Below are 21,501 nucleotides of genomic sequence, written 5' to 3' on the forward strand. Positions count from 1 at the left end.
CATTTTACTCAGCCCTTCCTACAGTAAAGTCAGAGAAGTCTTTTTGAGGAGTTACTCCAAAAGTCAGAGAAGTCTTTTTGAGGAAATGTCTACAGTGTGAATCCATGAACTTATTGGGCCTCCCATGAAAGGAACTGGGCCAGGACTCCATTTACAGTGGCTTTCATAAGCCCCACTCTTATTGGCGGGGTTGATAGTCTCTCAAGTCTGGATATCTTTCTTTTTATAGTGTATGCCTACTTTGATAAATGCAGGTTTTATTGAGGAGAAATATTTGGGGAGTATTCATTATATAAAGTTGCAGTGACATTACAAGGTCTTACCTCAAGGAGACCTGGCCTCCCCTCAAATTGTTGGGCTCTGTATATAACAACCAGGTCAGATCAGGAACAGGATGAGGGATCAGACTTTTCCATTGTAGTATATGAATGAGACTCCTTTCCTTCAACCCTCAAATAATCTGAAACAAACATAAAAGCTGAATTTATTGCTTACCAGGGATAGTTGGTCTTAGAGGGCACTGTGTCTCCAAACGATGATTTTATATAGGATTTGAGAAGCATGGAATTCAGAGATCAGCTACTAACCAGCCAAGGAAGCATTTAAGAATTTGTTGGTTTTTAGCTGTGGAGGCACACCAACGTGCAGCCTGTGTTGATTGTCTGGCTTTAAGAAGCAGGGGCTGCTACTGGCTGGCTGAATTTCCGAGGTATAAGTACTGAAGCAAAGCTGTCAATGATCAATTGGAATGGGTTTTAACTGTAACAATAACCATTCATGGTGGGGCTATAACTGGAAGAATCAATATTTTTCTTTAATGAAATTTCAGAATGGAACTTTGTTCTCAAGTAACTGACAAAAACCTTTTGCTCATCACATCTTGATTTTTTTTTTCTGGATACATAAGCTAAAGTATATGCTAGTTGTCTTTTTTTTTTTTTTTTTTCCTCTGTGAACACTATTAGCCATTGTTACAGACACCTGTAGCCAAGATAGCCTGATAATCTTTGTGCCCAATATGGTAATTACATCCACTTTGTTTCTGCTATTCTGTAATCTTATCATCCTGTTGACTCTAGTGTATCCAGTTCCATAGTAGCACTTGTTACTGTCAGGTTTGGCCTTTAGAAAATAGTCACTGCCAAGATTCTCAGGAATGCCAGTGACCTCTCTTACCAAAAAATTCCTCAAGGCTTAATGAAAGGAGTTTGCTTGGGCCCTTTCAAGGAATATAGGCAAGTAATAGTTTTCCATATTTGCATAAAATTCTTCATACATCTTTTGACCTTTTTCTGAATGCTTTGGTAGGGCAGTCTAAGATTTCTACATTATTTATTATGACCATTGAAATTTCCAAGCTTTATGAAGCCCTTATCAGGAGTGTATCATGACAACTTCCTAGAATGCTAAATCCTAAATCATAGGCAAGTGATTCCATATCTGTAAATTCTCTCCTATTCAGCTTTATGGTCCAACCCCATCCTGGTCCAATATAGTCAACTCAACTCTGCTCTCCCATGTGTTCTGCTAGTTTCTTCAGGTACATTTTAGTCAGGTTCTGTAGTTCTTTTGATAAATAAGCAGAAACTAAATTTTTCCTCTCAAAAACTGCTTAGCAGTGGCATCTAATCATTGGACTGAAGGTAAAGAAGAAAGGCAGGGGAGGGTCTTGGGTAAAATGAACACCATGTTATAAGACAGCTTCCTGCACTAAAGTCCTTGCACAGTCTTTAGGAAAGTCAGACAACTCTAGCAAGGGGGAAAAAGTGCTTCTTTGCAACCCATAGGGTTTAGCTCATGTGAGGTTCAAGAATAGGAGGCACATCCACTCAAATGACTCTATGCAAAGTCTCAATGGCCTCTTCTTCCTTGCAAAGTCCTTGGCTTGAGGGAAGAAATGGTTTGACATTGTGAAGGTAGGGAACTAGAGATATTTAAGAAAATAATAGTACAAGTTAGAGGTATGTAAGATGAAATGTTTGAAGAGAAGAAAATATTGATGCTGGAAAATTTTGGAAAGTGTAAGAAATAAGTGCTTAAATCATAAGGTAAAAGATGTATTTTAACAACATGAACAAACAGACATTCTTTCAAGAAAGTAGGAAAAAGAAAAAAACAAAGAAGCCTTTGTTAATAGTAAGGACTGAAGAATAAGGAATATTAATGAGTGTGACCCAGAAATTCTGGATTGTCTCAACCAGGATGCCATTTACCACCATGTAGGGAGAATATAGGTCTAGGAACTTGAGTAGTGTGCAAAATTTTGGAATAAGTGATCTAAGTAATTTGATAGGGAGACATGAAATCATAGTCATAAATCCATTATTCAGCCTGCTACAGATAGAAACACCAAATTTAATGAAGTCACAAAAATAATTTGTTTTGAATTTTACCGCAGTGATCTGTGACCTAGATCAGTGTGTTTATGAAGTGAAATTGAAGAAAATAATGGAAGAATATAATTTGATGAAGAGACAAGTCAGATGAGCATATCAGCTATTCAATTAGTGATCAATACATTTTATTATTTCCATAGATTTTGAAAAGATGTTCATTAAAATTTGACACTTATTTTTGATTAAAACTCACAATAAAGTGGGAACCCAATGTTCCCTCTCTCTCTGTCTCTCTCTCTCTCTCTCACACTCACACACACCCCAGAAACCCAGTCTCATGCTCAATGGCAGGGCAGAGGTGAGGGAATAAATAGCATGCTCATCAAAGTTAAAAAATAAGACAGGAATGTCCTTTGTCACAACCATTATTTACCATTGCTCAAGTGAATCCAAACAACACAATGAGATAAATAAAGAAGTAAGAGGCATACAGTTGAAAATCAGAGTATTTGTAGATGACATATTTGTTTCCCTGGAAAAATCTGGAGAGTTAATTAGAGCATTATTATAATTGTTGAAAAATTTCAATAAGGTGTATGGGTATAAGATTATTATTAAATTGCTCTTTCCTATTTATAAACAGAAGAAACAGTTTGAAAATATAATGAAGAAAAGACTTTATGTTGACATAATGTACTTTTAAAATACCTAGGAATATAAGTAATATAAATGTGATAGAGCTATGTGAAGAAAATGTTTAAAACATGAAGTATTGCATGTTTCAAACACATGAGATTAAGAAAATAATGGATGAATCTCTATATACTCATCATCCAGTCATAGCAGTATTGTTTCACATATGTTCCTATCCATATTATTTTGAACCATTCTAGACATGAAATAATAAATATTTCTGTATGTATTTCTTAATATCATCAAATATGCAATTGATTACACGTAGTATCTTAATATCACCAAGTATCCAATTGTCCTTCATAATATTCTGTTTTTATATGAATAAAGTAATATATATTATATATATTTAAAGTGTATGTATACAGATGTGCATTATAAGTGTATGTGTTGAAGGAACTGGAAATTCTATTATTTGTTCTGTGTAGTCGCACATAGTGTAGTTTGACTTATTCCTCTGAAGTATCTATTTCTTATAAATTGGATCTGCAGTCTTGATCTGATTTAAGTTCAATTTTTTAGCAAGAATACTTTATAGGTAATGTAATGCTCTAACATCAGGAGACACATAATGCCTGGTTGTATTTATTTTTGTAGTTAACAGCTGTTCATGCTCAATGACTAGGTTCATTCACTTAATAAGAATTGCAAAATGGTGATGTTCTAAGTCTAACATTAATTCTTAATTTACTAGCTGAGATATTTCTATAAAGAGCAACTTTCCTCTTCCCTATGGCAAACTGTATAGGAAAACAGGATAAGGTTACATTTTTTTCTAGTTTGCAGTTTGCAAAATAGCGTATTTTTTTCCTAGCATCTTCCAATGGGAACCAATTAGATCTTTTAAAATAATATTTTACTAACTTGTGGATTTAATAGTATATGATGTGTTGCATTTATTGTGGTTATTATTGTTAATAGCAGTGGCAGTCTCTTTATCAGGAAAGATAGAATTAGAATATCATATAATTATTTGTTTCATCTTAAATTACAGGTAAGTCTCAAATAACACTACAGCATTAATGATGTCACCATTGACAATGTAATTACTAAAAGCACTTTTTTTAAATTTCTTCTATCCTTATGCTATAATCCCCTGGGATATGCAATTAAGTTACAATGTTCTTTTAAGTCACTTAAAGTGGATCCTCTGTATTGATATGCCATTAACTAGATATAAAATTATTATCTCTATTATATAGTATAAAAAATATTAATTTCAATTTTCGGAGATTTCTTTAATAAAAAAGATAATTTTGTTTTGTGATTACATAAATATTTATAATTTCCAGAAATCAAATCTCTAAAGTAATGCTTTTTCTAAGAAACTTAATTTCTCTGCCTCCTTTTTTATTAAGTTTATTTATTTAAGTAATCTCTACACCCAACATGGGACTCTAACTCATAACCTTCAGATCAAGAATCACATGTTCTTCTGACTGAGCCAGCTGGACACACAGTTCTCTATCTGCCTCCTGTATAAGCTCTCTTATAAATATCAATTTGAAAATTTTTATGGCTTACTCCTCTATTGTTTTGTTAATAGAAGCATATGTGTGTGTATATATATATTTTTTCCCTATTTGTCAAATGCCAGCATACCATATATACTTTGCTTAATCTTTACTTTTTTTAATTTAGTAATGTATCTTGGATATTTTAAGATAAAATTATATAGATATTTCTTATTCTTTAATATAACTGCATAGTCTACCACCATGTGGACATACCATTGTTTACTTATCCAATATCTTAGAAATAGTGTTTTCAAACAGACCTCTTAAAATACATATAGTTGCATGTAGTAGAATAGTCCTTTTCTTTCCTGTCCTAGATGCTGAATTTGTATTAATGTAGTCTAATTTTGGGGGGCTTACAGTTAATAAGAATAAAATTATCTTTTAAGGTAGATATCGATAGATGTTGTGCATAATCTTATTTATCTTATTTTGATTGCTTGAACCACATCTAGAAACTTGCATGTATCTTTGTTATTTTTTTGAAACTAATCTCATTCTTTTAGAATGTAAAGAACTTTTTAAACCTTGAGTTTTGCTCCTATTGGTTTTGTGGAAATTACAAATTTGACAAATATACTTTCTATTACCTCCTTAAAGTAACTGCTAAAATTGCCCTACAGTTTTGAACAAGTACATGATCTGAGATTACCACAATAGTGTTTCTTCCAAGAAATAATGACCTATCAGTCAGTAATATTTAGGGTAGTTTTCAGTCAGAAATGACTCAACATTATTTTCATTTATCCAAAATTCTTTCAATCTTCCTCAGAATAGGTAGATTTTCTTTAAATTTTTGAATTTAAAAAATTTTTAAAATTTAAAATATATAGGACTTAAGATACCAAGGATGTCATAATTAAACAGATTAGATTCTAGAAATAGCAAATGTCTAGGATGTTAAAGTATAAACTGAATACAACAGTTATTGCCAAATATCTGGAAAGCAAAATGCATTAGTGATAATACTTCACATTTTTTTTTAAGATTTTATTTATTGGGACACCTGGGACACCTTAGCAGTTGAGCATCTGCCTTTGACTCAGGGTGTGAACCCAGGGTCCAGGATTGAGTCCCACATCAGGCTTCTGCAGAGAGCCTGCTGCTCCCTCTACCTATGTCTCTGCTTCTCTCTTTCCCTCTCTGTCTCTCATGAATAAAAGAGGCAGAGGGAGAAGCAGACTCCCTGTGGGGAGCCTGATGTGGGACTCAAACCCAGAAGTACAAGGATCACGACCTGAGCCAAAGACCACTCAGGTGTCCTAGTACTTCAGATTTTTATAGTACTTTTCAATTTGCATCGCACCTCCCTCCTTTATTTACTTGACCTTCACATTAACTCTGGGAAAATCCTGACTCAGAAAGGGTCAGCTTTCCCTAGGCATGGAATTGGTTAACTGGCAAATTTTGCTACTTGTTCATTCTATTAATATCACGCAGAAACCAGTTTCAGTGAGAGCAAGTCTCAGTGTCAAATGAGTGAATGTCTGCTTTAAGTGACCACTTAACTGGCTTCTTTGAGAATGGTCTGAGTGAAATCTAAAAAAATGAAGTGCTAAAAAGTTGTGATAGAATTGACTCGAATATCAGCTAAACTTCTTTTGCAGTGCAAAGTGTAATGGTAGAGAAACTAAAGGAAACCACGCACACATGTGCACATGCATACACATACACACCTATCAAAAGAGAAAATGCTAAACTATAACATAGTTTCAAGCTGAGATTCTTAAAACCACTGTCATTAGAGATAATGCTGGAATGCAAGAAAACTGTATAAACACTTTGTTGAGAGTGATTTTTTTTTCCCTCTGTGATCATGAAACAAACTAAACACCCGAAGCTATTTTGATCCTAGCCTATGGTAAGTTAAGAGTGTAGAGGTGGAATGTGCCCAATAAACTGTCTTAAATTAAGTTGGAATTGTAGAATTCCCCAGGAAAGCTGGCATTGGCAACAAACGCTCCTCAGTAATGGTGGCTTCTCCTGTATGATAATACAGTGAAGACAGACCAGTCTGGCTTGAAGAAATCTGAGGGTTTTATTAGCCTAAGAATTCCTGCTGGGGTCATGCTGACAGCTGATGTGTCTTCATCCAGATCAAAGAAATAGGGCTTTGTAAAGTTTTATCTAGGTTGACTTCTCTGTGCTGTTCCTTCCCACCTTGGTGCCTGTCACTTCTCACCAGAACAACCTGTGTACCATAATAAGCAGGGCAGGGTGGCTGTTAGCAGAAGTGATACACTGAGTACTTAATGTCATCCATTCATTTCATAGGCAACTGACATACTCAGGTGTGTAGCATATGCCAGTAATTTTTGAAAGTCATCTTCTGATTCAGGCTTTCCTGCATTCTTGGCTTAATGGACATTCTTAGACCCATGCACATCTTCCTCAGTATACAATCGCAATAGATAAGCAAATTTAGAGTACACAGATCCAACATAGTAAATGTAAAGAATTTCAGTTGTACCCATAACATTTGATGACAAAAGAACCATAAGATGTTCTAAAGAAAAGTAGATATAAAATGATGAAAGCAATTAACAGCGATCAAGGAAGTCACTTATGTAGAGAAATAAAAAGGATGTAGAATACATGGTTTTACATGTATTTTACAATTTCATCCCTTCAGCTATAAATATATATTTTAAGTCCTTACAATGGAAAGAGAAAACCCCCTCCTCATTAATAGTTGACCAACATGAAAATATGTAAGGAGTTGCTCATATATGACAAGAGTGTAAATATATATAAATAAAGAATATGGGAGATTCAGCCAGAATATTCTAATGCCAGTGAATTACCATATTGACTATACACAGAGTTAATATTCTGTGCTGAAGTAAGCTCTTTTTTAAAAATCACAATTAGGGCGCTGAGTGGTTCAGTTGGTTGTGTCCAACTCCTGGTTTCCACTCAGGTCATGATTTCATGAGTCAAGAGATCAAGCTTGGGTTTTGCCACCTACCCTCCCACTTGTGTTCAATCTCTCTAAAACAAACAAACAAACATCAACAAAAACAATCATGTGCATTTCACTGCCACAAGATTCACATCGTGTACATAAACACACAACGTGACTGTATTTACATTGTGTTGTAACTGTTGGAACATTAGGGAGAATTCTCTTTCTTTGAGTGTGTGTGTGCACTCGGGCTTTGTTGCTTATTTTGTTGCAGGGTGTTTGAACATTTGAGATCACTATTATAGCAGCTTAGACATCATGACATCATTTTAAAGTATTTTCAAAACTTTGTTTTGCAATTTACATTACTTTATGATGCTGAAATATATTTTAATATATGAAGAACAGAACATACCATTTTAACACAAAATCTTTCTTAGTCTTAGAATTGTAGTGATGGAAGAATGTCAGAAGGACTGTCAGCATTTGGACTTTCCAAGCTGTGCTGCCTCCTCCACAAGCATCTAGAATGGCCAGAAGCCATGGATGAGAGGTTGGTTGTGTACACCGAAGGATACTGTGTTGCTGTGCTTATATGAGGCAACGACCTCACCACTCGCCTTTGATATAGACCATGTAGCGTGGTGTCTGGCATACATAGGAGCCACTTATTTTAGTGTTGATATTCAACAAACACGTACCCCAGATAAATAACTACAGGGGCAAATAATTACAAAATCATTTACTGAATATTTTCTTGATCACTTATATAAAAAGCAGGTAGAACAATGGACTTCTCTATATTCTAAAAAGCTTTATACAGTAAAAACTTTTTTTGTGTTATAAAGTGCCCTTAGGTGTATCACAAGAGCTGACATCCAAATGCTTTGGTATGCTATGGCAGCCTTAGTATATTCTTTGAATAATCTGAATGTAGCTTTTTCTAAATAAAAATATTTATCAACACATTTTTTTTTTTTTCAGAGGCAATATGTTAGGACAGAGAGACCGATTTCTGAAATACAGGTTCTGGAGTATAACATATAAACACTTAATACCTGGTTAGAGATAGTTACTATATGTATTAACTATTAGTAGTATTTATATATCCTTTTTTATTTTAAAAGGACTCAGTAACTGCAATATATAGAAATGTTATGCTTTTCATGGCAAGTCTCACTAAACTTGAATTATTTTTTTTAATTTTTACTTTTTTAATATGATATCACATTTTGTCAGAGGGGTATCGCCTGCTGAGATGTTTATATATATGATCCTCAAATGGAAGCACTCATGATGCATGGGGCTAGCAGAGCTAAATTAAGTGGATTTGTCTGCCCTGAATCTGGGTGATACCATGTATCCTTGAAATATGTAACCTGATGAAGAGATACTTGGAGATTCTCAGAGTGGAGAGGAGCTGGGATTAAATCCAGATGGATCCTGGCACCTAAAAATAAATGAAGTTAGGAATACTTGAAGGTCAATTTTTTTTAAATGTCTCAGAAAACACTGGAGTTTTCTGAGTAAATGGATAGGTTGGATTCTGGATGGAAGAGTGTGTGATCTTCCAGATTGATTTATTGAGATAAGTGATACATCTCTGTTTTCACATTGCTTATTTGACATATGTAGTAGAATGGCATTTTTGAAATTTAAGTGAAGTAACTTTTTTCCCTATTATTGCTATTTTTTGGCTCATTGAACTCTGATTAACTTAAGTAGGCATCCATGTTCAATGATGACATAATACAGATAATAGATAATAGATAATTAAAAATTCTAAGAATTCAGTGAAATGGGAAGGATTACTGCACATAAACAATTGTTTTGAGAGAATACATGGAAAGATAGAAAAGATTCTCCCACTGGAGTAGAGAGTCATCCTGGACTTGAAAGGGTTGGGAGAAAATGGAAATGTAAAACCAGTGACAAGACAGCCCCAGAATGAGGGACAAGATGTGGAAAGTACTGAGTGTTCTAGAAAGACTCGACATTCAGAATATTCCCAGCCATTAGAAGCCACTTGAGGAAATCCTATCTATTATCTACACCGGAGAATTAATTCTCAACCTTGCAGAACTCCTAGGCAATAATCAGGACCCCAAATAATATCTATGCCAACAACTAAATATACTTTTACTCTCCAGTGACAGAGAAAACTTTCCCTAGGCAGTGGCTAGGATGCTCCCTTTAGACTTCCCAGGAATAATGAAGCATTTGACTCTCCTTATACCCCCACTGACTTACTGTATGTACAAATTTTCCTACAATTTTCCAGACCATGGGAGAGCTCTATGATAGAAAGCAGAGCCCTGCATTTTGTTAAAGGAAAATTGTACCATAAAGAGTTAAGCAAGGAATACTTCATTCAAAACTATTGCAGTAGGACTCAGTACTGTTGAATTCAGTTCAAAATAAAAGAGGGACCAGGCATAAGAAAGAATGAAAACTTGTCATTTGCAACAACATGGATGGAACTACAGAGTATAATGCTAATGAAATAAGTGAGTCAGAGAAAGACCAATACCATATGATTCTATTCATATGTGGAATTTAAGAAACAACACATGAACAAAGAAAAAAAGAGACAAACTAAAAAACAGACTCTTAACTATAGAGAACAAATGGATGGTTACCAGAGGGGAGGTGAGTGGGGGTTGGGTAAAATATGTGAAGGATATTAAGAATACACCTATCATGATGAACATTGAATAATGTGTAGAATTGTTGAATTACTGTATTGTATACTTGAAACTAATATAAGACTATATGTTAACTATACTGGAATTTAAAAACAAAATATAAGAGGGACAAATATGGATACATAAGTGCCAATGGAAGGTAAAAAGGTGGATGGAAAATTACTAAGAATATGATTAAGTATTAAGTACAGGAAAGAGGAATTTGGTTGGATAATAAGGGTCAAGGAATTGTCTTTAAACTGGCTTTGAAGGATTCTCTGTGAAAATTAGGCTCAGCAGGCCAAATATGGGCAAAAAAAGTGCTCAGAGGACTCTGAACACAGTTTGGATCGAGTGGGAGTCCTTGTCAACATCTAGAGGAAGAGAGTGCCGTGGAATAAGACTTTCTTTGCCACCATTCTCGTTTACCAACCTTGCTTGACAATCTTTGTTACCTTATACCCTCACAGCCTTCTTGGCTCCATTTCATAAATAATCAGACTCTTTGGACCAGAAACCTGAGGAACAAACTTCTCAATAATATATCCCTTCTCATAAATTATTTGTGCTACCTGATGCCACCATGCCTACAACAAAACTCCTTGCCAGTGGCCTGTACTGTAAAGAAGAATCACAAGGTTAAATGATCCAAGAATTAAAACCCTCCAGCCCACATTTCTTAGGCTTGAGAATCCAACATTCTGCATGGTACTTAAAATAGGTCTGTCTTTAAAGGTAACACCCTCTACCCAGTGCTTGGTAACTCTGTAGCAGTGGTTCTAATCTCATGGAATTACCTGGGGGACTTTGGAAATGTATAAATATTCAAACACAATACTGGAATCAGAACTTAGATCTAACATGGGTTGAAGACAGAGGCCAACTTACATGCTTTTACAAAATTCCCAGGCAATTGTAATGACCATGTGTTTTGCTAATGGTGATCTTAACAACTTCTCTTTAGAGCAAGTACCCACAGCCCTGAACTCACAATGAGTATGCTGGGTCATCAAAATACTGAAAAAGGAAGGGAATGGATTTGCCTTCATGTTTGCTTTGAAGACTACAAGATAATTGTAATTGTACAACTGTAGTTGTAGCTAACAATTATGGAGTGCATTCAATTTACCAAGCTCAGTACTTTGAGCCTGTGTAGTCCTTACACTGACCTGTAATATTACTGTCTTCACTTAGAAATGAGAAAAACAAGTCTTTAGAGGTTGTGTAATGTGGCCAAAATCATGCAGAGTTTAAGTGACAGTGCCAGGAATCAGATCTGCAAAAGTCACTTTCTCAGACTTAACTGTTATATAACCTTAACCCTCACTATTCTATCCCCTAGAATTTTGTACTTACCTAATGAGACTGGAAGCAAAAGAAAAGTAAAATGAATAAACAAGTGAAAACATACTTATGCTTATTAGGCAGTTAACTACTATTAATCATTTCGTCTTACATCTATTTGCATAGTTGTAAGCTATATGTGTAGCTTTTATTAGTCATGTGGTATGCATACAGGAATATCTTCTAATTAAAAAATACTATTTCTAGCAAATCATTATAACATCTATAAAAATTTTACCTTCAGTGGTTGCCTAATATTCTATTAGCTTAATGTAACTATTATCCTGTTTTTAGACTCTTATTTTTTTCAATAATTGCTATTATAAATCACATAAGATTATCTTGATAAAGCTCTTAAACACTAAAAAATGTTGTAATAAACGTATATACATACACACACACTGTTGACCCTTGAACAACATGGATTTGAACCGCATGGGTGCACTTATACAGATTTTTTTTTTCTAAATACAGTACAATACTGTAAATGGATTTTCTCTTCATAAATACATTGTTAATAACGTTCTCTTTCCTCTAGGTTAATTATAAGAATACAGTATATAATTTATATAACATACAAAATATCTGTTGTTTATATTATCAGTAAGACAAACAATGGTAAAGAATTGGCTATTAATGGTTAAGTATTGGGAAGTCAAAAGTTATATGGATTTGTGGCTGTGGCAGGGTGGGGGCAGTGCCCCTAACCCTTGTGTTATTCAAGAATTAACTAATTAACGTGTGTATATAACATGTGTAATTAATTAATAATTACACACGTTATATATATATGTATATATATACACACACTTTATATGTATATATATCCATATTTATCCAAATATCTATTTCTTTAGGATATATTTCTAAAAGAGCGATTTTATCTAAAAAGCAAATGGTTTTAAAAACCTAAATATTATGAAAAATTCCTTTCTATCAAGACATATAAACTTACAACTAGTCATATGTGAAGGGACTTCAATTATATTCCTTTCTTCATTGATCAGTATCACTGTTCATCTTTGCTTTTTTAAATTTTTTAAATTGTTTTTCACCTTGCTAATGTGATAAAGAAGTCTCTTGAAATCATAGTTTTCATACCTCTCTTTCTACCATTTTTTTTTTTTATTTTCTTGGGTAAATATGTTTGTGTCCTTGATTTTTCCTCAGTATTTTTAACTAATCATTCAACAGTTTACATCATGGTGTCCCTATATAGGCCAGGCTTAATTTAAAAGCTATCCATGGGTTATCTAACATATTCTCAGCAATAGGTTTGTAAATAAACACTTTTGATATCTCCATTTTATGTATCAGGAAACTGAGACCCAGAAGTGAGGACATTTATCCAAGGGTACACAGCTAGTATGTTTTTTTTTTTTTTATATATATGATGGTGATCAATAATTTTCTGATAATAGTTTTTTGTGTGTGTGGATAATTTGCCAATTTTGTTATTTACCTTTCTGTATTCATGTTTTTATTGTGCTGCAAGTAGAAGTGTGTAGGTGTCCAAATTATCAGTTTATTTAATGATTTCTTCCTTTGCTTCAAATATTGCAGAATAACTTCTCTATTTCAAAAACAAACATTCTCCCATAATTCTAGTTCTTAATGCTTTATTTCTTTAATATACTTGACATATATAAACAATATGAGATGGGAATCTAAACTTAAAATGAGGGATCCCTGGGTGGCGCAGCGGTTTGGCGCCTGCCTTTGGCCCAGGGTGCGATCCTGGAGCCCCCGGATCGAATCCCACGTCCGGCTCCCGGTGCTTGGAGCCTGCTTCTCCCTCTGCCTGTGTGCGTCTCTGCCTCTCTCTCTCTCTGTGTGTGACTATCATAAATAAATAAAAATAAAAATTAAAATAAAATAAACTTAAAATGATTTTTTTCACAAATAACCCATACCTTAAAATTTGTTTTTTTATTATTTAAAAAAAATTAAGATTTTATTTATTTATTCATGAGAGAAATGGGGGAGGGGGTGTGCAGAGGCACAGGCAGAGGTAGAAGCAGGCTTCATGCAGGGAGCTTCATGCAGTGATCCTGGGACTCCAGGATCACGTCCTGAGCCGAAGGCAGGTGCTAAACCACTGAGCCACCCAGGTATTCCCTTAAAATTAGTTCATTGAACAATCCTTTATTTTCCTATTGGTTTGTGATAGCGTTTTTATTATGCACTAAACTCATATATATGCATTTTATTAAATTACTCTATTTCCTCTTAAATCCATATTATATAATTTTAATTATCATACTATTATAGAACTTCTAAATACTTTTTAGAGTAATCTCTAGGACTCTGTTAAAGGTTCAGTCTGGCAGAGTAGTCTCTCAAAAGGAGAAAGAAAGAAGAAAATAAAGTTGAAAGAAAGAACAAATGAGAAACAAGTAAAATGAAGTCTATGAGATTGAGATTAGCATTGCTTGAAATCTATGGTATCTCACTCTGAACACACTCACATGCATACATGCACTAGACAGGTACACAAACTGTACAAAGAAAACTGCTTTGTAGTTATCTAGGAGATAAACCTGTAATGGTACACAGAATTGATATTTCTTTGCTCAGGATCTATGTGTGTGAAAGTCAGTTTGAAAAAAGTTAAGTGGGAGACGTTCCAAACTTTCATGTGCATCACCGTAGTATATTCTAAATAGCTTTTATTATTAAACTGGGGGATAGTATTATGTACACTTATTTATGATAATTCATACTTTTGAATCACATGATCAAAATGTTTGCTTCTACTAGGAGAAAAAGTCACTTTAGCTTTACAAATACATATTGAAAAGATGTTATGCTACGTATTAAGAATGAAAAAGTAAATAAATCATGACTCCTACCTTCAAAAAGTTTGTGGTTTCAAAGAACTGAAAAACATATGAAACATAATTAAAACCATCTATTACAAACTAATAATAATGGATTAAAGTAACTGGTATAAAGGAGGAAATGTCTAGTTAAGGGAAAGATGAAATCTCAGAGGTGGTGATATTGAAGTGAAATAGTGTAAATCTACAAATAATACCGTTGTATATTACTTTGTATTACACACCTGAAAATAGGTTTTAATACTGTAATTATTTTTCAGATTGCAATACCTTAATTTAAGAATTTTATTGTCTGATAAATAAAGCCTTTAAACAAAATACGGATCAGAAGCCATCATAATTGCCTTTCCTGATTTTCCATCACTACAGTCTTCCTCAAATTTTTCCAGCATTTGAAATTTTTGCTGCTTTGCAATACTTTAATCTTGGATGTTGATATGTTCCTACTAAAAAATAATGTACTACCTTATGTCACTCTATTTGGTATAGAAGCCTTTGAGTCATACACCAGAAGCTGTCAAATCTTGAAATATTATTATTCTAGTCAATGCTTTTTTCTTTATATGCAGGAATAAAGAGACTAAATAAAGGTACATAGGTTACATGTGTTTGGTGACTAAACAATTCAATTGAAATGCATAAGGATTTATTGAATTTTTACTATATGTCTGACACTATGCTCCGAGCTAAGGATAAAAAAAATCTATAACACATAGACTTGAATAAGAATTTCTTTCTTTGCCAGATGCTTAAAATAGACCACATGATATCGGTTGTGAAGTAATTAAACCCACTGTATCCCGATGCTGCTACAGGCAAAACAGATCTTGCTTCAGGAAATGTTTCTTCCTGATGCAATCCATATCCAATTGAGACCCTAACCAGGAAATGACCATTTTGTTGAAAAAGATTTTAACTCCAGTACTGCTATCCCCTCATTATTATAATATAACCTTAACATAGAATAGAGCATCAAGAAATTGATCAAAAAAAAAAAAGTCCATCCAAAATTATTAAGTAAATAATAGCTGTTCTGTAGTTTTACTGCATTAAACAAATCTCTGGATAAATTAATAAAGTAAGTGCTGAAATTGAATTTATGGAATGGTACAAATATTGAACAAGAGCCCTAAAACAAATATCTCCTTTCTAAGGCAGAGAGCCTGAGAAAACAGTGTATGGAACATAGAAAAAAACAAAACATGATAAAAAATAGAACCAAAGCAGGTCTTTGATGACGAACTGGAGATCCATATCTTAACTACCTCACTATAGAGACTTTAGTGTTTGCTGCTTATTTTTAGTAGAAATAAACAGAGTGTGAGTCAGCATAAAGGCAAGAAAATGGTCTGTTCAAAAGTCCTAAATCAACAAATTGCAAATGAATTGAATAGAATGGACATATTATTTAAATTTAAGATTTTGATACTTTATTGTAGGCAAGTAAGCTAAATAACTCACCTGACTTTCAGACAGCACCCTAAACATTCTTCTACTTCAGTAGGCCACGTTACACTTCATATAAGAAATTCACTTTTTCTTTTGAGACCTTACAAAATTATCTTGATCTGATATATTGACAGTGTCAAGTCAAAACACTTGTAATATCATTAAAGAAGGCATATTCAATTCTATTCAATACATGGCCCCTGTATTGCATGTGATACTGTCACAAAAATGCTCCTGGAAAATTGCAACAAGTTTTAAGCTTTCTCAGGAACCATAATGTTGAGATCCTATATTAGTAATCTCAGTGCTTCCTTGGGATAAGAGATAGTTGGAGGAAAAAGGACTCTGATGAGCCACAAAGTAGCTCACCCAGCTCACTTCAAACATCACATTATTCTTAATTGATCTCAAATTCCATAAAGTTGTCTATGAGTCTGTAGCTCAAAACTGGGTTCCATAAATGCACAAGAATCATGAGGACTGGAATTGTTACCAGAATGGTAGGTATTTTTCCCTACTCAATACTATTTGCAAAATAGACAAATAGCAAGACACTATTTGATGGCAAGTAAGTAATTTATTCAGTGAGCAAGGGACACTCATGCTCTATAGTCACCTTCTTCTGGAGAAGCTGAGTGGTGTAGATGATACAGCTGGGAATAGTCAGGTTTTGGGGAAGGGTTTTTCCAAGAACTTAGGCTACATCCCATTTTCTTCCTTATTTAGTCAAAGGTTCCCTGTCGTGGTGCCTGTAGGGAAGAGATTTTAGTAGGTTAATGTAGTGTAAGGAAGAAATAATGTGCACTTTGATCCACTTTGCCAGCCATCTTGAGCCTGTCTAGTTTGATCGTGTTTCTTGTGTTCCGGTGGCAAGCTTATCTGGACAGGAATACCTATAGGGAAGATAATAGGAAAAAACAGCTTTAGAAAAATTCTCTATGGGGCTCTTTGGGGCTCATCTGGTGAGAGAACCAGTGACCAAAGAGACAGAAATCAGCTGAAGGAGAGAAGAATATGCCACTCCCAAATATACCACTCTTGCATATTATTTTGAAGTAAAGTTATTTGAGAAACAGCAAGAAAGACACACTCACTTTCCCTTGTCCCTCTGAAAGCAGGAAATAAATACCCTATGTGAAAGGTTCTCTCCCTGTAAGAAGAGGGTAGAAGGCATCCTTATCACCAGAGATAGGGAATTTAAGGCAGAGAAGACTGTATAAACAAAATGTGTTACTTCTTCACTAATTTGCTACCCCAAGGTGAAACCCCTTTGTTTTACCAGTTTTTCACAAATGTATTGTTTTTGTCTAAAAGGTATAAAAACTGCCTGCTTTGATCATTTCTTTGAGTTTCATATTTTTAATGGAGCTTATATATGTACAAAATTGAATTTTTTTTCTTCTGTTCATCTCTTATGCCAATTTAATTAGTATGCCAACAAAAAAACCTAGAAAGAAGTTTTCCACCCCTACACAGCCCAGTTTAGTCTTACACTCCCTCATCAGCACAGCTTCTCTCTTCCCCTCTCACTCTCTCCTGCCCTTGTCCTTACTCTCCCTCTCATTTTCCAGACTAGTTCTTTCTATTTTGGAGTGTGTATACCACCTCACCCTCAGATCTACAGGGCTTCTCAGGTAAAGCAATAAACTAAGCCTTATCCAGTGGCTTCAAGTCATATATATTCCAAATACCAGATAGAATACAATTGGCTCAGCTTGGGTAAAATGATCCTGATTCAGTTAACCCAAGTTGGTATTAGAGGAATGGATAAGAGTATTTTTTATGTAAAGCAGAAACAAAAGGATTGATAAATGGAATAATCGATCTTTTTGTGTGCTGCCAGTATTAATAGTGTCAAGTTTGAGTAAGTCTGCAAGTAGAAAAGTGATCACCTTTTGGAAAATAGGAGGTGTGGAGAGTTGCCTTGGGGGAGATATAACTGAGTATGGTGGCAGGGGGAGAGCCCTGCTTACTTAGGCCACTGCAAAGTATTATAAGCAGCAGAGCACAAAATCTGATCTTTCAGAAGTCCACTACTATGGGTGTTGTGCCCAAGATCGCGAATCCGAGAAATCACCAAGAAGCTGACACCGATGCAAACACACAAGGGTTCATTTACGAGCTCGAGCTTGGGTCCAAGTATACCCAACACAGCGGAGCAGGGCCTTGGACCCGAGGTGGGTTTCAGCTTAGTTTTAAGGACTGGTCTAGGGGACCTCCAGAAGGGGTGGAGCAATTCCTCAAGTTCTGTTTACATTTTGATGTGGGGCCTTCAAGGACGTTGAGCTCTGTTCTTATTCTAATAGGGGCTTGCTGCCCTTGGCTTGGGCTCTGTTTTTATTCTAATATGGGGCTTTCTAGGACTTAAGATGTAAGCTGTTTTCTTCTTGTAACTGAAGTAAGGTAAAGTTCAGCTCTTATTCACAGGGGTCTGGGATGGCTGTACTTGTGATAATGCTGAACTTAAAGTGGAATGGCCTTAATTTTCTCGGCCTCGATTTGAGGGACGTGCCTGGCTTAAAGGTGCTCAGGTGGCAAAGTGGGGCAGAGTGCCAGGAGTGACAGCGTGGTCTGAAGATCCCCTGGGTTGCAAGAACAGGTGGTGCCAATGTGCTACACTCTTCCAGGCATAGGCTTGGGGAAGCTGGCTGAGAATAGTGAGTATTGGGGCTGGCTTTCTGCTCTGTTTTGCCATAAACTCCAGTTAGCACGTGACCACATTCCTGGGACAGGCTGGTGAATGGCAAAAGTGTGGCAAGACCCTCCCGCAGAGAAACAGGTTTGTGCCACAGGAATCCCTAAAATTTTGGAGTTTTTAAACTCAGTTGTGCACCTGAGATAAAAAAACTTGGACATAGGCAGGGTGACTGCAGGGTTCACATGGAAACTGGGGACACAAGAGGGTTGACTGATTGATTCCGTGAGGGCTCCCTGAAGAGTGGGGTTTGTGAACTTTCGGCTCTGGGGCTATAGAGTGGTGTGTCACCCTATTCATCGGGGTGTTCAGGGCGGGGAAACCTTCGGGGAGCAAAACAGCGCCACCTAGTGGAGGCCGGACCACTTCCACCCCCGTCCCCCTGGAGGTGCCTTTCCACTAGGGCAAGTCCATTTGAGAATCAGAACAACAGGTCCTTCCCTCAGAAGACCAACAAAAACAACTCACTCTCACCAAATCTACTCATCATAGAGTGCTGCAAAGCTTCATCTCTAAGGGAAATAGGATCTAGCTTCCTTTTTGCTTTATCCTTTATTTTTTAAAATTATTTTAAAAATTTTTATTCAATTCTTTTTATTTTTTAAATTTATTTATATATATTTTACATATATATTTTTACTTTTTTATTTTATTTATTTTATTTTATTTTATTTTATTTATTTTATTTTTCATATTTAGATTCTTTGAACAAGTAGACCAAAACACACCCAGGATCTCTTTCTTTCTTTCTTTCTTTCTTTCTTTCTTTCTTTCTTTCTTTCTTTCTTTCTTTCTTTCTTTCTTTCTTTCTTTTTGTTGTTGTTGTTGTTATTGTTTTTCTTTCTCCTTTTCTTTTCTGGGCAAAATGATACGATGGAGAAGTTCACCCCAAAAGAAAGAACAGGAAGTAGAACTCATGGCCAGGGATGGAATCGATGCAGATATAAGTAAGATGCTTGAACTAGAATTTAAAACAATCATTATAAGAATATCAGCTGGGCTTGGAAAAAAAAAAAAAAAAAGCTTAGGAGACACTAGAGAATCCTTTACTGCACAGATAGATGTGCTGCTGAAGTGAGCATCCTTTACTGCAGAGATAAAAGAACTAAAATCTAGTCAGACTGAAATAAAAAATGCTATAACTGAGATGTAAACCCAAATGAATGCCATAAAAATGAGGATGGATGAACCAGATAAGTGAATCAGTGATATAGAAGATAAAATCTTGGAAAACAATGCTGAAAAGAAGAGGGAAAGGAAAGTAATGGATCATGGAGGCAGACTTTGGGAACTCTGTGGCTTATTAAAATGTAATAACATTCATATCATAGGAGTCCTAGAAAATGAAGAGAGAGAAAAAGGGGCAGAAGGTTTATTTGAACTAATTATAACTGAAAACTTCCCTAATCTGGGGAAGCACACGGACATCAAAATCCAGGAAGCACAGAAAACTGTCACTAAATTCAACGAAAGCCAATAATTTCCAAGGCATATCAGTCAGATTTACAAAATACAGAAAAAGAAAGAATCCTGAAAGCAGCAAAGGGAAAAAAAAAGTTCTTAGCCTACCAGCAAAGGCAGATCATATTCACAGCAGATCTGTCTACAGAAACTTGGCAGGCCAGAAGAGAATGGCAGGATATATTTGATGCACTGAATGGTAAAAATATACAGTCCAGAATCTTTTATCCAGTAAGGCTGTTATTCAGAATAAAGGAAATATAAAGAATTTCCCAGACAAATAAAAACTAAAGGAGTTTATGACAAACCAGCTTTGCAAGAAATTTGAGGGGGACTCTTTGAATGGAGAAAAAGAAACACTAAAATAAAGACTGGAAAGGATCAGAGAACATCACCAAAAACACCAATTTTACAGGTAACACAATGGCACTAAATTCATATCTTTCAATAATCACTCTGAATGTAAATGGACTAAATGCTCCAATCAAAATATATAGGGTATCAGAATGGATAAAAGAACAAGACCTATTTATTTGCTGCCTATAAGAGACTTATTTTAGACCTAAAGATACCTGCAGATTGAAAGTGAGGGTTTGGAGAACCATCTATCATGCTAATGGACATCAAAAGAAAGCTGGAGTAGCCATACTTCTATCAGATAAACTAGATTTTATTTATTTTTATTTATTTTTATTTTTTTATTTTTTTTAATTTTTTTTTTTTCATTTATTTATGATAGTCACACAGAGAGAGAGAGAGAGAGGCAGAGACATAGGCAGAGGGAGAAGCAGGCTCCATGCACCGGGAGCCTGATGTGGGATTTGATCCCGGGTCTCCAGGATCGCGCCCTGGGCCAAAGGCAGGCGCTAAACTGCTGCGCCACCCAGGGATCCCGATAAACTAGATTTTAAACCAAAGATTGTAATAAAAGATGAAGAAGGGCATTATATCATAATTAAGGGGTCTATCCAACAAGAAAATCTAACAATTGCAAATATTTATGCCCTCAACTTGGGAGCACCCAAATATATATGAATCAATTAATAACAATCATAAATAAACTCATTGATGATAATACAAGAATAATAGGGGACTTTAACACCCCACTTACAACAACAGACAGGTAATCTAGGTAGAAAATCAACAAGGGAACAATGGCTTTGAATTCCACCCTGGACTGAATGGACTTAAGAGATGTAATCAGAACATTTCACTCTAAAGTAGCAGAATGCACATTCTTTTCGAAAGTACATGGAACATTTTCCAATCACATATTAGGTCACAAATTAGGCCTCAACAAATATAAAAAGATTGAAATCATGCCATGCACCTATCTGAACACAGTGCTCTAAAACTAGAAGTCAACCACAAAAACAAATTTGGAAAGAACACAAATACAAGGAGGTTAAACAATATGCTGCTAAATGATGAATGGGTCAACCAGGAAATTAGGGAAATAAAAATACATGGAAACAAATGAAAATGAAAGCACAAGAATCCAAAACCTGTGGATGCAGCAAAGGTAGTCCTAAGAGGGAAATATATTGCAATGCAGGCCTTCCTCAATAAGCAAGAAA

This window comes from Canis lupus, chromosome 33 (genome assembly GCF_011100685.1).
Source record: "Canis lupus familiaris isolate Mischka breed German Shepherd chromosome 33, alternate assembly UU_Cfam_GSD_1.0, whole genome shotgun sequence".
NCBI lineage: Eukaryota > Metazoa > Chordata > Mammalia > Carnivora > Canidae > Canis > Canis lupus.